We start from the raw sequence: 17234 nt of genomic DNA on the forward strand, positions 1-17234 counted from the left end.
ATATAACAACATGGAATAATAAAAAATTATAGATACGTTGGAGACGTATCAACAAGTCTGTAATCAGAAATATGTGCGAAGACCGATAATAACACAGACGATTTCTCCTAATAAGACGTGTGTGTTGTGCATTGGGATTGCATACATAACAACAACATATATATATATACACACACACACACATACACACACACACACAGATACACACACTTATAAGGACATGGTTGCATAACCAAATTAAACATCAAATTACATAGGAGGCTACTACATACATGACATTTGCACACACCAAAATAAACTATTACATGCATAATTACATAGGTGGCTACTACACACATGACATTTCCACACACCAAAGTCAACTATATATTACATGCATAATTAACTACAATAAACGATCATCTGATCATCATCTATTGGGGAAGGTATGCACATCTCACATTTTGGCCAGGCGTCACTTCTTACCCATCAATCCACATAATTTCGTCTTCTTAAATGTCCTTTCGTGTTCCCTCTATTTCACGTAGTTTGATTTTAGTTCCTAAACTTACTCGTGATAATAATGTTCTTGCTGAATTTCATCTTTTTCATTTTTTTGTGGAGGACCGGGACACGAGGGACGTACTCCTTAGAGGTCGACTGTGTAATAATGTTCACTATGCACTTGATGTGCCATCAGCTCCTAGTGCTTTCAGCAGTGTTCGTGTGTCTCCATCAGATTGGCATGCGCGCCTTGGTCATCCCGCCACTCCCATCGTTCGCCATGTACTTCATCGTCATGAGCTTCCAGTTGTGTCTAATAAACATGTTGATGCAGTTTGTGATGGCTGTCAGCAAGGCAAGAGTTATCAGCTTCCTTTCTCTGAGTCGAGTCGTGTAGTCAATAAACCGCTTGAACTTATGTTTTTGGATGTATGGGGCCATGCCCAAACCTCTGTTAGTAGTCACAATTACTATGTCAGTTTTATTGATGCTTATAGTCGGTTCACTTGGCTTTATCTTCTTAAACGCAAGTCTGATGTGTTTAATGTTTTCTTGCAATTTCAAGCTCTTATTGAGCGACTGCTCAGTCACAAAATCATTCATGTGCAATCCGATTGGGGGTGAGTATCACAACCTCAATGCATTCTTTGATAAGCTTGGAATTACACATCATGTGTCTTGTCCTCATACACATCAGCAAAATGGTGTAGCTGAGTGTAAGCATCGCCATATAGTTGAGACTGGTCTTGCTTTGCTTGCGCATGCCTCCGTTCCTTTTCAGTTTTGGAGTGATGTGTTTTGCACCGCATGCTTTCTCATTAACAGACTCCCTACACGACTCCATCAGATGAAAACACCACTTGAACTTTTGTTGAATGAAATTCCTGATTATACTTTTCTCAAGGTTTTTGGGTGTGCGTGTTGGCCACATCTTCGTCCATATAACCAACGCAAGTTGGAGTTTTAGTCTAACCAGTGCGTGTTTCTTGGTTATAGTTCTCTTCATAAAGGGTATAAGTATCTTCATGTTCCCTCTAACCGCGTCTACATCTCTCGTGATGTGGTCTTTGATGAGAATGTTCCTTTTTCCGCACTTCCAGTCTCCTCCACCACTCCCATTGCACCTGAAAAATCTGTTTTACCTTTGCCAGGTCAATTTGTTGATGCTGCATATTGAAGGAAATATGCCCTAGAGGCAATAATAAAGTTGTTATTTATATTTCCTTATATCATGATAAATGTTTATTATTCATGCTAGAATTGTATTAACCGGAAACTTAGTACATGTGTGAATACATAGACAAAACAGAGTGTCCCTAGTATGCCTCAACTTGACTAGCTCGTTAATCAAAGATGGTTAAGTTTCCTGACCATAGACATGTGTTGTCATTTGATGAAAGGGATCACATCATTAGAGAATGATGTGATGGACAAGACCCATCCGTTAGCTTAGCATAAATGATCGTTTAGTTTTATTGCTATTGCTTTCATCATGACTTATACATGTTCCTCTGACTATGAGATTATGCAACTCCCGAATACCGGAGGAACACCTTGTGTTCATCAAACGTCACAATGTAACTGGGTGATTATAAAGATGCTCTACAGGTGTCTCCGATGGTGTTTGTTGAGTTGGCATAGATCGAGATTAGGATTTGTCACTCCGATTGTCGGAGAGGTATCTCTGGGCCTTCTTAGTAATGCACATCACTATAAGCCTTGCAAGAAATGTGACTAATGAGTTAGTTGCGGGATGATGCATTACGGAACGAGTAAATAGACTTGCCGGTAACGAAATTGAACTAGGTATGGTGATACCGACGATCGAATCTCGGGCAAGTAACATACCGATGACAAAGGGAACAACGTATGTTGTTATGCGGTTTGACCAATAAAGATCTTCGTACAATATGTAGGAGCCAATATGAGCATCTAGGTTCCGCTATTGGTTATTGACCGGAGATGTGTCTCGATCATGTCTACATTGTTCTCGAACCTGTAGGGTCCGCACGTTTAACGTTCGATGACGATTTGTATTATGAGTTATGTGATTTGATGTACCAAAGTTTGTTCGGAGTCCCGGATGAGATCACGAACATGATGAGGAGTCTCGAAATGGTCGAGAGGTAAAGATTTATATATTGGAAGGTTGCATTAGAACATCGGAATGGTTCCGAGTGATTCGGGCATTTTTCCGGAGTACCGGGAGGTTAGCGGAACCCCCCGGGGAAAGATATGGGCCTTATGGGCCATATGAGGGAGGCTAACCAGCCCACAAGGGGCCGGTGCGCCTCCCACAAGGGAGGAGGCCAAATTGGACTTGGGAAGGGGGCGCCACCCCCTTTCCTTCTCCTACTCCCTCTCCTTCCCCTTTTCCCCCTCCTAGAAGGAAAAAAGGGTGGGGCCGAATCCTACTAGGACTGGAGTCCTAGTAGGACTCCCCTCTCCCTGGCGCGCCCCTTGTTGGCCGGCCTCCTCCTCCCCTCCTTTATATACGCGGGCAGGGGGCACCCCAGAAGACAACACAAGTTGATCTTTTAGCCGTGTGCGGTGCCCCTCTCCAAAGTTTTACACCTCGATCATATCGTCGTAGTGCTTAGGCAAAGCCTTGCGCCGGTAACTTCATCATCACCGTCACCACGCCGTCGTGCTGACGGAACTCTCCCTCGGCCTCAGCTGAATCTAGAGTTCGAGGGACGTCACCCAGCTGAACGTGTGTAGATCGCGGAGGTGCAGTGCGTTCGGTACTTGATCGGTTGGATTGCGAAGACGTTCGACTACATCAATCGCGTTACTAAATGCTTCCACTTTCGCTCTACGAGGGTACGTGGACACACTCTCCCCGCTCATTGCAATGCTTCTCCTAGATAAATATTGCGTTATTGTATGCAATTTTTTTGAAATACTACGTTTCCCAATAGTGGCATCCGAGCCAGGTCTATGCGTAGATGTTATATGCACGAGTAGAACACAAAGAGTTGTGGGCGATAATAGTCATACTTCTTACCAGCATGTCATACTTTTATTCGGTGGTATTGTTGGATGAAGCGGCGCAGACCGACATTACATGACCGCGTTCATGAGACTAGTTCTGCCGTCGTGCTTCACACACAGGTGGGTGTCTATTTCTCCAACTTTAGTTGAATTGAGTCTGACTACGCCCAGTCCTTGTTGAAGGTTAAAACAGCACACTTGACAAAAAATCGTTGTGGTTTTGATGCATAGGTAGGAACGGTTCTTGCTAGAAGCCCGTAGCAGCCACGTAAAACTTGCAACAACAAAGTAGAGGACGTCTAACTTGTTTTTGCAGGGCTTGCTGTGATGTGATATGGTCAAGACGTGATGATATATAAATTGTTGTATGAGATGATCATGTTTTGTAACAGTTATCGACAACTGGCAGGAGCCATGTGGTTGTCGCTTTATTGTATGAAATGCAATCGCCATGTAATTGCTTTTGTTTACCACTAAGTAGTACCGATAGTCGTAGAAGCAATAGTTGGCGATACGACAATGATGCTTCGATGGGGATTAAGGTGTCAAGCCGGTGACGATGGTGATCATGACGGTGCTTTGGAGATGGAGATCAAAGGCACAAGATGATGATGGCTATATCGTATCACTTATTTGATTGCATGTGATGTTTATCTTTTTATGCATCTTATTTTGCTGAGTATGGCGGTAGCATTATAAGATGATCCCTCACTAAATTTCAAGGTATAAGTGTTCTCCCTGAGTATGCACCGTTGCTATAGTTCTTCGTGCCGAGACACCACATGATGATCGGGTGTGATAAGCTCTACGTTCACATACAACGGGTGCAAGCCAGTTTTGCACACGCAGAATACTCGGGTTAAACTTGACGAGCCTAGCATATGCAGATATGGCCTCGGAACACTGATACCGAAAGGTCGAGCGTGAATCATATAGTAGATATGATCAACATAGTGATGTTCACCATTGAAAACAACTCCATCTCACGTGATGATCGGACATGGTTTAGTTGATATGGATCACGTGATCATTTAGATGACTAGAGGGATGTCTATCTAAGTGGGAATTCTTAAGTAATATGATTAATTGAACTTTAATTTATCATGAACTTAGTACCTGATAGTATTTTGCATGTCTATGTTGTTGTAGATCAATAGCTCGCGTATAGCTCCCCTATTTTATTTTTGATATGTTCCTAGACCAAACTAAGTTGAAAGATGATAGTAGCAATGATGCGGACTAGGTACGTGATCCAAGGATTATCCTCATAGTTGGACAGAAGTATTATGTCCTTGATGCACCACTAGGTGACGAACCTGTTGCAGGAGCAGATGCAGACGTTATGAATGTTTTGCAAAGCTCGGTATGATGACTACTTGATAGTTTAGTGCACCATGCATTACGGCTTAGAACCGGGACTTTAAAAATGTTTTGAATGCCATGGAGCATATGAGATGTTCCAAGAACTGAAATTGGTATTTCAGACTCATGCCCGAGTCGAGAGGTATGAGACCTCTGACAAGTATTTTGCCTACAAGATGGAGGAGAATAGCTCAACCAGTGAGCATGTGCTCAGAATATCTGAGTACTACAATCGCTTGAATCAAGTGGGAGTTTATCTTCCAGATAAGATAGTGATTGGCAGAGTTCTCTAGTCACTATCACCAAGTTACTGGAATTTCGTGATGAACTATAATATGCAAGGGATGACGAAAATGACTCCCCGAGCACTTCGCGATGCTGAAATCGGCGAAGGTAGAAATCAAGAAAAGCATCAAGTGTTGATGGTTTACAAGACCACTACTTTCAAGTAAAAGGGCAAGGGAAAGAAAAGGAACTTCAAGAAGAATGGCAAGCAAGTTGCCACTCCCATAAAGAAGCCCAAAGCTAGACCCAAGCCTGAAACTGAGTGCTTCTACTGCAAAGGAAATGGTCACTGGAAGTGGATCTGCCCTAGATACTTGGCGGATAAGAAGGATGGCAAAGTGAACAAAGGTATATTTGATATACATGTTATTGATGTGTACTTTACTAGTGTTTATAGCAACCCCTCGGTATTTGATACTGGTTCAGTTGCTAAGAGCAACTCGAAACAGGACTTGCAAAATAAACAGAGACTAGTTAAGGGCGAGGTGATGATGTGTGTTGGAAGTGATTCCAAGGTTGATAAGATCACCATCACACACTCCCTTTTCCTTCGGGATTAGTATTGGAACTAAATAAATGTTATTTGGTGTTTGCGTTGAGCATAAATATGATTGGATCATGTTTATTGCAATACGGTTATTCATTTAAATCAGAGAATAATTGTTGTTCTATTTACATGAATAAAACCTTCTATGGTCATACACTCAACATAAATGGTTTATTCAATCTCGATCGTAGTGATACACATATTCATAATATTGAAGCCAAAAGATGAAAAGTTAATAATGATAGTGCAACTTATATGTGGCACTGCCGTTTACACTACTAGAAATCCATGTTTTACCTAGGGCCATATACCCTAGGTGAAATGCAAAAAACCATAGGGAAAGACTTTTCCTAGAGCTTGCCCTAGGTAAAGAACCCTAGGTGTAGTATAGTCGGGAAAGAGGTCTTTCCCTAGAGTGCATGAGTCAAGCTCTAGGGAAACCATCTTTACCAAGGGGCGCAAACCCTAGGGAAAGATTGTGGGGTCCATCTAAATTATGCCACCCCAACTTTCCCTAGAGCTCTTTCCCTACCAGATGTTTGAAAATTACCCTAGGGATACATCATATCCATACCTTTCCTGTACAAATACGCAATTTGAATAAAAAATCAAATTCAAATTCATATCTACCATAATTCAAATAATTAAATTCAAAGAATATTTCAAATTTATAAATCACATCCAAAATTCATCATACATATCAAATTCATAATGAATGAACACATACATCAGATACATGGTCAACTTAAAGCCAAATTCAAAAAAATAGCCTATAGCTGAAGTTAGTTATTGCAAGTAGAACACCTTGAACAATATGTACAAGCAATGTTGGTCACGCTGAGTATCAAAAATACTTGTTACAACATGCTATCTATACATGTACCCAAAATCATTAACTCTCAAGAGGTTACCTTCCCAGGAGAGACAAAGCTGAGTGAGTTAGTTCCAAATGCATTATCAATAAAAATCCAACCGTCCCTGCAACACTTGCGTCAGGCTCCAGATTCAAATCTTGGGGAGAAGCATCCAAAGTGACATTATGGTCCTGAAATTATGTTGACAAGAAGTTTAGCACATAGTTATGAGGCTTGAATATTCTGGTAGAATTTTGGTAGCATAATCATAATTTGCACAATATGGGGAGGAGAATGTAAACCCTCCCCACAGCCCACATAGCCCTGGCAATGAAAATATATGATCATGCTTCGCACGGAAGCAGCAGAACCATACATATCACCACACATAGCGCTTTGCACATCGCAGAAGCATGCATTTGAACATCAGAATTGCAGGAACATACAAAGTTTGTATAATCCAAAGTTAATTTCAGAAAACATACATGATCTGCATGTTCCTGAGCACACAAATTTAGTGGTTCTTGGCTCGTTTCAAGGATCTGCAAGATAAGGGCCCGGTTGTGAAAATATACATGGGCATGCTCATGTAAATCAACTTGTACATTAGCCGTGTCTCAAATACATTAAAATACATACATGGCCAGTTAAGCGATGTGTTCCGTATACACTACTCATATCATGCTTACTCTGTTCTATAGGAAAAACAAAGCAAAGGAAAGGATAGCTCTATGGATTAGTGTTCCCTAGTTCTGTAAAGTTTCAGCTGAATTTAAGCTCCAGAAAATAGCAGAAAAGAAACTATGCAATCAAAATATACTAAATCTATTGATATGGTATTCATAGCTCCCAGTTACAATAACAAAGGTAAAATAATTTGCTAATACTCCATTAGATGTTGATTTTATGCATGGAAACGAATTTAAGCAAATCATCACTCTAAAATCTATAACTGACAGAAGCAAAATGGTCTTACACCCGTGCAAGAGCTCCCCCCCATGAGACGCATGTACATATACTGGTGAATCTGCACCCCAAGTTGATGTTGCTTCTCCAAGCTAGAAAACAACAATGTAGTCTCTAAACAATCCTTGGTACCTTTAAATCACGAAAACATTCAGTCAGGAAATATGTTTTAGGTTAACAAAAAGGCAGTGCAGGAGAGAACACTACCAAGGATATCATTCCAAGTCATAGCAAAAAGGTAGTTAAGCACAGAGAGTAAAATCACAGCCAAGAATTTCTTAGGCAATTTAGGAGCGGAAGGAAACAAAGAGCTGATCTTTAGTGATTAACTCAGTGCTCATATTTAATTAGTATTTTGGTTTAGTTTCATTTGTTACAAAGTAGCTTATATATAATTAATGTTAGAAATGTATTTTGTAATCTAATGTGGATAAGATCAATGTAATTATCTATGTTCTCAATATTCTGCAAAATCTAACTTGTTTAAGTGGACGGCGTTCATGAGCATCTGCGAACAGAAAAACTAACATGGTTGTTAAAGTAACAAAGATAGTGCAATTTTTGCTTCGCGGATATGCAGACGCTGTCCGCTTGCATCCCTTACAGTCGTATGATTTTGTATTTGATTTTTTGTTTTATCTTTGCCCCTCCTTAGATTTCTTTCAAGCTCTGCCACTGCTAGCATGGTCAACCTGCATCATAGATACCCTATATCTGTCTTTAAATCTGAACTTGAACTAAAAGATGTAACTACTTGATCTTTTATGTGAAAGTGCTACTTTTAAGTTCTGGATCTGGACAAAACGTGCAAGCTGAAACACCTAAATTGATAGACATCTACTACTAAACCTGCAGAAAAAGACGTGCAAAGGGCAAACTGATACTCTGCCACAACGGCAAGCTAGCCGAAAGCAGCAGTCAGGTAATCTATGCATAATTTCTTAACAAGCAAATCACAGATCTGCGCACCGAACACATCAGAACATATACATCTACCTAAAGCAGAGAGCGGGAGACAGGGAGAGAACCTTTGGAGAGAAGTCGAGGTGGTGGATGCGATCTTGATCTAGCGGCGAGGTGGATGCCGTTGTCCTCGCCATAGTGCTCGAGATGCAGGAGAGGAGGGGGCCATCAGGGAGGAGCTCGCCGGGAAAAACCGCGTCGAGGAGGAGCTCGAGGTCGAGGTGGCGTTGAGGAGGCGACGGTGGTGGCGGCAGTCAGATCCGCGAGAGGACATCGTGTCCACCGCCAGATGGTCCGCCTTGGTCACCGATGTGGTAGAGAAGGGAAAGTAGAGGTGACGCAGCGAAGCAGGGCCGGTAGGGGCACGGCGGGGTGGTGGCGCGCAGCGGGCCATGGAGATTTGGGAGAGGAAGATTGCGGACAGAAGGGTGGGGGGATTTTCTCCGGCGGCGGCGAACGCTTTGAGGCACGGGTGAAGGAGACCTAATTTAGTCAAAATTTTGGCATTGCGCGCCCTTTCTCCCTTCGCTATCTCACTGCAGAGTGGGCCCTGGGGGGTGAAAGGCGCGCGCGTCGACGCGGGATGCCATCTCTTCGTGTTTTTCGGGATGGATGGTATGCACGTGGCACCAGGAGTTAGGAAATTTTATTTTCCAGTTTTTTTTCAACAGAAATGTCTTTCCCTAGAGGGGTACTGTTCATTACTTTTCTTTCCCTTGAGGAGATTAATAAGCTCTAGGTGAAGGCCTTAGCCCTAGGTAAATCATGGATTTCTAGTAGTGTTAGGTCATATTGGTGTAAAGCGCATGAAGAAACTCCATGCTGATGGACTTTTGGAATCACTTGATTATGAATCACTTGATGCTTGTGAACCATGCCTCATGGGCAAGATGACTAAGACTCCGTTCTCCAGAACAATGGAGCGAGCAACTGACTTATTGGAAATAATACATACTGATGTGCGGTCCGATGAGTGTTGAGGCTTGCGGCGGGTATCGTTATTTTCTGACCTTCACAGATGATTTGAGCACATATGGGTATATTTGCTTGATGAAACATAAGTCTAAAAAACATTTGAAAAGTTCAAAGAATTTCAGAGTGAAGTGGAAAATCATTGTAACAAGAAAATAAGGTTTCTACGATCTGATCGTGGAGGTAAATATTTGAGTTATGAGTTTGGTCTTCATTTGGAACAATGTGGAATAGTTTCGCAACTCACGCCACCAGGAACACCACAGCGTAATGGTGTGTCCGAACGTATAACCGTACTTTATTAGATATGGTGCGATCTATGATGTCTCTTACCGATTTACCACTAGCGTTTTGGGGTTATGCATTAGAGATAGCTGCATTCACGTTAAATAGGGCACCGTCTAAACATCCATTGAGACGACACCGTATGAACTGTGGTTTAGCAAGAAACCTAAGTTGTCGTTTCTTAAAGTTTGGGGTTGCGATGCTTATGTGAAAAAGTTTCAACCTGATAAGCTCAAACCCAAATCGGAGAAGTGCGTCTTCATAGGATACCCAAAAGAAACAGTTGAGTACACCTTCTGTCACAGATCCGAAGGCAAGATGTTTGTTGCTAAGAGTGGATCCTTTCTAGAGAAGGAGTTTCTCTCGAAAGAAGTGAGTGGAGGAAAGTAGAACTTGATGAGGAAATTGTACCTGCTCCCTTATTGGAAATTAGTTCATCACAGAAACCAGTTCCAGTGATTCCTACACCTATTAGTGAGGAAGCTAATGATGATGATCATGAAACTTCTGGTCAAGTTACTACCGAACCTCGTAGGTCAACCAGAGTAAGATCCGCACCAGAGTGGTTCGGATACGTCTCCAACGTATCTATAATTTATGAAGTATTCATGCTATTATATTATCGATCTTAGATGTTTTATATGCATTTATATGCTATTTTATATGATTTTTGGGACTAACCTATTAACTTAGAGCCCAGTGCCATTTTCTGTTTTTTCCTTGTTTTTGAGTTTTACAGAAAAGGAATACCAAATGGAGTCCAATTGACGTGCCAATTTTTGATGATTTTTTATGGACCAAAAGAAGCCCCTGGAGTAAAAGAGTTGGGCCAGAAGAGTCCCGGGCTGTCCACGAGGGTGGGGGCGCGCCCACCCCCCTGGGCATGGGCCCTGCCTCGTGGACGACTCAGAGATCCCCCTGACGTGAAACCAACGCCAAAAATTCCTATAAATACAGAAACCCCTAGAAAATAACCTAGATCGGAAGTTCCGCTGCCGCAAGCCTCTATAGCCACAAGAAATCAATCTAGGCCCTCTCTGGCACCCTGCCGGAGCGGGCCATCATCACCGGAGGCCATGGAGGAGGATCCCGGAGGGGCCATCATCGCCATGAAGGCCAAGGACCAGAGGGAGAACCTCTCCCCATCTAGGGGGGAGGCCATGGAGGAGGAAGCACAAGGGGAAGAACCTCTCCTCCTCTCTCTCGGTGGCGCTGGAGTGCCATCGGGAGGGGAATCATCGCCGCGGTGATCGTCTTCGTCAACATCACCATCATCATCACCATCCTCATCTCTTTTACGCGGTCCAGTCTCCCGCACCCCGCTGTAATCCCTACTTGAACATGGTGCTTTATGCCACATATTATGATCCAATGATGTGTTGCCATCCTATATGATGTTTTGAGTAGATATCCTTTGTCTTTGGGTTGATTGATGATCTAGATTGGTACGAGTTGTATGTTTTATTTTGGTGCTGTCCTATTGTGCCCTCCGTGTCGCGCAAGCGTGAGGGATTCCCGTTGTAGGGTGTTGCAATACGTTTATGATTCGCTTATTGTGGGTTGCTTGAGTGACAGAAGTATAAACGCGAGTAAGGGGGTTGTTGCGTATGGGATAAAAGGGACTTGATGCTTTAATGCTATGGTTGGGTTTTACCTTAATGATCTTTAGTAGCTGTGGATGCTTGCTAGAGTTCCAATCATAAGTGCATATGATCCAAGAAGAGAAAGTATGTTAGCTTATGCCTCTCCCTCATATGAAATTGCAATGACGACTACCGGTCTTGTTAATGATTGCCCAGGATAATTCCGCACACCGACCCATCATTATTCCACACCCGCTATTTATAATATTTAGTAATATATTCTAAATTTATGATAACAGCACCTACTTTTATGTCTGAGCTCTCCGATGTCATGCAAAGTTATCCTCTTCATACCCACAACGTAGTTTTATTTCTCGTTTCTAGTTGGATGCAAACGTTCGGTGTACGTAGAGTCGTATCAGTGGCAGATAGGACTTGAGAGAATATTGATCTTACCTTTAGCTCTTTGTGGGTTCGACACTCCATACTTATCACTTCCACCTTTGGGAATTGCTACGATGATTCCCTGCACTTGGGGATTATCAAGCTCTTTTCTGGCGCCGTTGCCGGGGAGCAATAGCGTGGGGTTGATATTCTCGTGTGTGCTTGTTTGCTTTCTTCACTAAGTAGATTTTGTTTTTCCTTTTTGTTTCTGTTTAGTTGTGGGTGAAATATACAAAAAAAATTAAAAGAATGAAAATACCAAAAAAATTACTTGCTTCTTATGCCTAAAAAGTTTTTCAAAAAGAGAAGTGATTGGAAAGTTATGCATTGAAGAAGTGAGGGTCGACCTTGAGCACTTGTGTTCATGCTCACGGAAACAATGTAGAATTTTTCATGAAAGTTTCTCTGTAAATAATTATCCCCTTGTGTATATCCATTGTATTATAAAAATAATGTGCCAAGCTTTGGTTTTAGGATGATTAGATTGCTTGTTTACTATGTGCAGTACAAAATCAGAAACTTTGGCTGTAGTGCATGAATTTATATTTTTTACTGGAAAGTCAAATGGGTCTGAAACTTTTTTAACATTACTTCTGTATAAATTTATCAAATTGTAAAATTTATTTCATAATTTTTGGAGTTACAGAAGTTTACTAAACCTCCAGATTACTACAGACTGTCCTGTTTTAGACAGATTCTGTTTTACGTGTGTTGTTTGCTTATTTTGATGAATCTATGGCTAATATCGGGGGGTATGAAGCATAGAGAAGTTCGAATACAGTAGGTTTAACACCAATATAAATAAATAATGAGTTCATTACAGTACCTAAAGGTAGTGATTTGCTTTATTACACTAACGGATCTTACAAGTTTTTTTTAAAGTTTTGTGTGGATGAAGTGTTGGAAGATAGAGGAGCTATCAATATGAGAAGAATAAAGAGAGGCAAGAGTTCAAGCTTGGGGATGCCCAAGGCACCCCAAGTAAATATTTGAAAGGATACTCAAGCATCTAAGCTTGGGGATGCCCCGGTTGGCATCCCATCTTTCTTCTTCAACAAATATCGGTATACCTTGGTTTTTATTTTGTTCACATGATTTGTATCCTTTGTGTTTTTGTTTTTCCTTTAAGAACCATGCTAGTATGAGATAGCCCCTCTTTGATTTATAGAATGCTTCATGTGCTTCACTTATATCTTTTGAGTATGACCTTATAGAATGCTGTTTGTGCTTCACTTAAATCTTTTGAGTATGGTTTTATAGAATGCTTCGTGTGCTTCACTTATATATTTTGAGCTTGGATATTGGTTAGACTATACTAATTGTAGAATTATCCATGAACTTCACTTATATCTTTTGGAGTATGAATAATACTATAATCTAAAGTGGGTTTGGAAGAGTGCCAAATTTAGGAATTAGTGATCCCACTATTCCGAATGAGAAGAATTTTGCTTATGTGGAGAGTAGAAAAATTTCTATGCTTGTAGGTCATGAAAACAATGCTTTATGTGATGGTTATATTGTTGAATTCATTCATGATGCTACTGAAAGTTATTATGAGGGAGGAATATATGCTTGTAGGAGTTGCAATAATATCAAGTTTCCTCTCTATGTGCTTAAAGTTTTGAAGTTATACTTGTTTTGCCTTCTTATGCTAGTTGATTCTTGTTCCTATAAATTATGCGCTCACAAAATTTCTAGGCATAGGAAGTGGGCTAGATTCAAATGTGCTAGTCATATTCTTCACGATGCTCTCTTTATGTTTCAATTTTTTTCTTTTATGTGAGCATCATTGAAATCATCATGCCTAGCTAAAAGGCACTAAAGAAAAGAGCTTGTTGGGAGACAACCTAATATTTACCCTTACTGTTTTAGTGTGTTTACATGATTAAGCTACTGTAGTAATCGTTTTTTATTGCTTTTGTTTCAATTAAGTGCCAAGTAAGACCATTGGGAAGACTTGGGTGAAAGTTAATGTGATCTTGCTGTAAAAAACAGAAACTTTGCGCTCACGAGATTAGCTGCCATTTTTTAAAGAAGAAGTCTTTTGAGTTCATTCTTTTTTAAGAAGATTAATAGACAAATTCCTCACGTCCACCAATTTATTTCATAATTTTTGGAGTAGCAGAAGTATGGTTGCTGTTCAGATCATTACAGACTGTTCTGTTTCTGACAGATTTTGTATTCATCTTATAGTTTGCTTGATTCCTAGTTTCAATGGCTTATATTTCCCAATATAAATTTTAGAAATGATATGGTACAGTAGGCATTGTGTGATCACAATTATGAACCTTGTCTTTGACAGTACCAAAGTGAATGGTTTGCTCTTTATCATACTAACCTATCTCACGAAGTTCCGTTAAGTTTTGTGTGATTGAAGTTTTCAAGCTTTGGGTGAGATATCGATATGAGGAGAATAAGAAGTGGGAATAACCTAAGGTTGGGGATGCCCAAGGCACCCCAAGTTAATATTCAAGGAAGACTCAAGCGCCTAAGCTTGGGGATGCCCCGGAAGGCATCCCCTCTTTCGTCTTCAAAACTATCGGTATACCTTACTCGGAGCTATATTTTTATTCGTCACATGATATGTGTTTTGCTTGGAGAGTATTTTCAATTTTACTTGCTGTTTGAATAAAATCATTGGATCTGAAATCTTGAATGAAAAAGAATCCTCCCATGGCTAGTTAATTATTTGACTACTCGGTGTTCTTCACTTATATCTTTCGAAGTAGTTTGTCATTTACTCATGTGCTTTACATATATCCTATGAGTAAATGGTTGAATGAATTGAATGTCATAAATCTGAATTTATATATGTTTCATATGCTTATACCATGGGGAGTAATGACTTCACATATAATAAGTATAGGTGGTAAACTTATTGAAAGTTAGCAAACGCATAATTGGTCACTTGAACAATTCATGAAAGAATATTGAAGGAAGAGAGATTTTACATACAAATGTACTATCTTGGACATCTTTTGTAATTGTGAGCACTCATTAAAATATGACATGCTAAAAAGTTGATGTTGGACAAGGAAGACAACTTAATGGGTTATGTTTTCCTATATCCAAAACATTATATTGTCTTGGATCATCTAACATGTTGAGCTTGCCTTTACCTCTCATGCTAGCCAAATTCTTTGCACCAAGTAGAGATACTACTTGTGCTTCCAAACATTCCTTAAACCAGTTTTGCCATGAGAGTCCACCATACCTACCTATGGATTGAGTAAGATCCTTCAAGTAAGTTGTCATCGGTGCATGCAATAAAAATTGCTCTCTAAATATGTATGATCTATTAGTGCGAAGAAAATAAGCTTTATACGAACTTGTGATAAGGAAGAAATAAAAGTGACGGACTGCATAATAAAGGTCTTTATCACAAGTGGCAATATAAAGTGACGTTCTTTTGCATTAAGATTTTGTGCATCCAACCATAAAAGCGCATGACAACCTCTTCTTCCCTCTGCGAAGGGCCTATCTTTTGCTTTTATCTTCTACCCTTATACAAGAGTCATGGTGATCATCACCTTTCCTTCTTACACTTTTTCCTTTGGCAAGCGCTTTGTGTTGGAGCGATCCGGATATATATATCCACTTGGATGTAGGTTTTCATAAATTATTATTGTTGACATTACCCTTGAGGTAAAAGGTTGGGAGGCGAAACTATAAGCCCCTATCTTTCTCTGTGTCTGATTAAAACTTTGAACCCAGAAATATCACATGAGTGTTAGCAATTGTGAAAGATTAAATGATAGTTGAGTATGTGGAGTTTGCTGAATCAAAGCTCTTACATAGACCCTTCCCGAAACTAAGATGAATTGCAATTGTTTGATGACTAAGAGCACTGTTTGTTAGTTTTCAAGAAAGTTTATGATCTATACTTTAACATGTGAATAGCTTGTTACTTGATCATGAAAAGTTTTACGAGATGAGCTACTGTTATGACATATAATGATGCTAGAAAAGGTGATTGAAATTATCATTGAGAAAACTTGTGCACCTGCTAGCATTCACACTTCATAATTTTTTTTATCATTTACCTACTCGAGGACAAGCAGGAATTAAGCTTGGGGATGCTGATACGTCTCCAACGTATCTATAATTTATGAAGTATTCATGCTATTATATTATCCATCTTAGATGTTTTATATGCATTTATATGCTATTTTATATGATTTTTGGGACTAACCTGTTAACCTAGAGCCCAGTGCAAGTTTCTGTTTTTTCCTTGTTTTTGAGTTTTACAGAAAAGGAATACCAAACGGAGTCCAATTGATGTGCCAATTTTTGATGATTTTTTATGGACCAAAAGAAGCCCCTGGAGTAAAAAAGTTAGGCTAGAAGAGTCCCGGGCTGTCCACGAGGGTGGGGGCGCGCCCACCCCCTGGGCGTGGGCCCCTGCCTCGTGGATGACTCGAAGACCCCCCTGACGTGAAACCAACGCCAAAAATTCCTATAAATACAGAAACCCCCAGAAAATAACCTAGATCAGAAGTTCCACCACCGCAAGCCTCTGTAGCCACGAGAAATCAATCTAGGCCCTCTCTGGCACCCTGCCGGAGGGGGCCATCATCACCGGAGGCCATGGAGGAGGATCCCGGAGGGGCCATCATCGCGATGAAGTCGAAGGACCAGAGGGAGAACCTCTCCCCATCCAGGGGGGAGGCCATGGAGGAGGAAGCACAAGGGGGAGAACCTCTCCTCCTCTCTCTCGGTGGCGCCAGAGTGCCATCGGGAGGGGAATCATCGCCGCGGTGATCGTGTTCATCAACATCACCATCCTCATCTCTTTTACGCGGTCCACTGTCCCGCACCCCGCTGTAATCCCTACTTGAACATGGTGCTTTATGCCACATATTATGATCCAATGATGTGTTGCCATCCTATGATGTTTTGAGTAGATATCCTTTGTCTTTGGGTTGATTGATGATCTAGATTGGTACGAGTTGTATGTTTTATTTTGGTGCGGTCCTATTGTGCCCTCCGTGTCGCGCAAGCGTGAGGGATTCCTGCTGTAGGGTGTTGCAATACGTTTATGATTCGCTTATAGTGGGTTGCTTGAGTGACAGAAGCATAAACCCGAGTAAGTGGGTTGTTGCGTATGGGATAAAGGGGACTTGATGCTTTAATGCTATGGTTGGGTTTTACCTTTCATGATCTTTAGTAGTTGTGGATGCTTGCTATAGTTCCAATCATAAGTGCATATGATCCAAGAAGAGAAAGTATGTTAGCTTATGCCTCTCTCTCATCTTAAATTGCAATGATGACTACCGGTCTTGTTAACGATTGCCCAGGATAATTCCGCACACCGACCCATCATTATTCCACACTCGCTATTTATAATATTTAGTAATATATTCTAACTTTATGATAACAGCACCTACTTTTATGTCTTAGCTCTCCTATATCATGCGAAGTTATCCTCTTCATACCCACAATGTAGTTTTATCTCTCGTTTCTAGTTGGAAGCAAACGTTCAGTGTACGTAGAGTC

The 17234-nt window shown here is 40.8% G+C and overlaps 1 long non-coding RNA gene across 1 annotated transcript; it reads right to left on the bottom strand.

Moving 5' to 3' along the window:
- Nucleotides 1-6468: 6468 nt before the first annotated feature.
- Nucleotides 6469-8861, bottom strand: LOC123140862 (uncharacterized). The gene is made up of 4 exons (XR_006470080.1): nt 8520-8861; nt 8020-8183; nt 7011-7623; nt 6469-6716 (listed from the first exon to the last, which is right to left on the bottom strand). It is a non-coding gene; the product is annotated as an uncharacterized lncRNA (long non-coding RNA).
- Between the last annotated feature and the right edge of the window lie 8373 nt (nt 8862-17234).

Source organism: Triticum aestivum, chromosome 6D (genome assembly GCF_018294505.1).
Source record: "Triticum aestivum cultivar Chinese Spring chromosome 6D, IWGSC CS RefSeq v2.1, whole genome shotgun sequence".
Classification (NCBI taxonomy): domain Eukaryota; kingdom Viridiplantae; phylum Streptophyta; class Magnoliopsida; order Poales; family Poaceae; genus Triticum; species Triticum aestivum.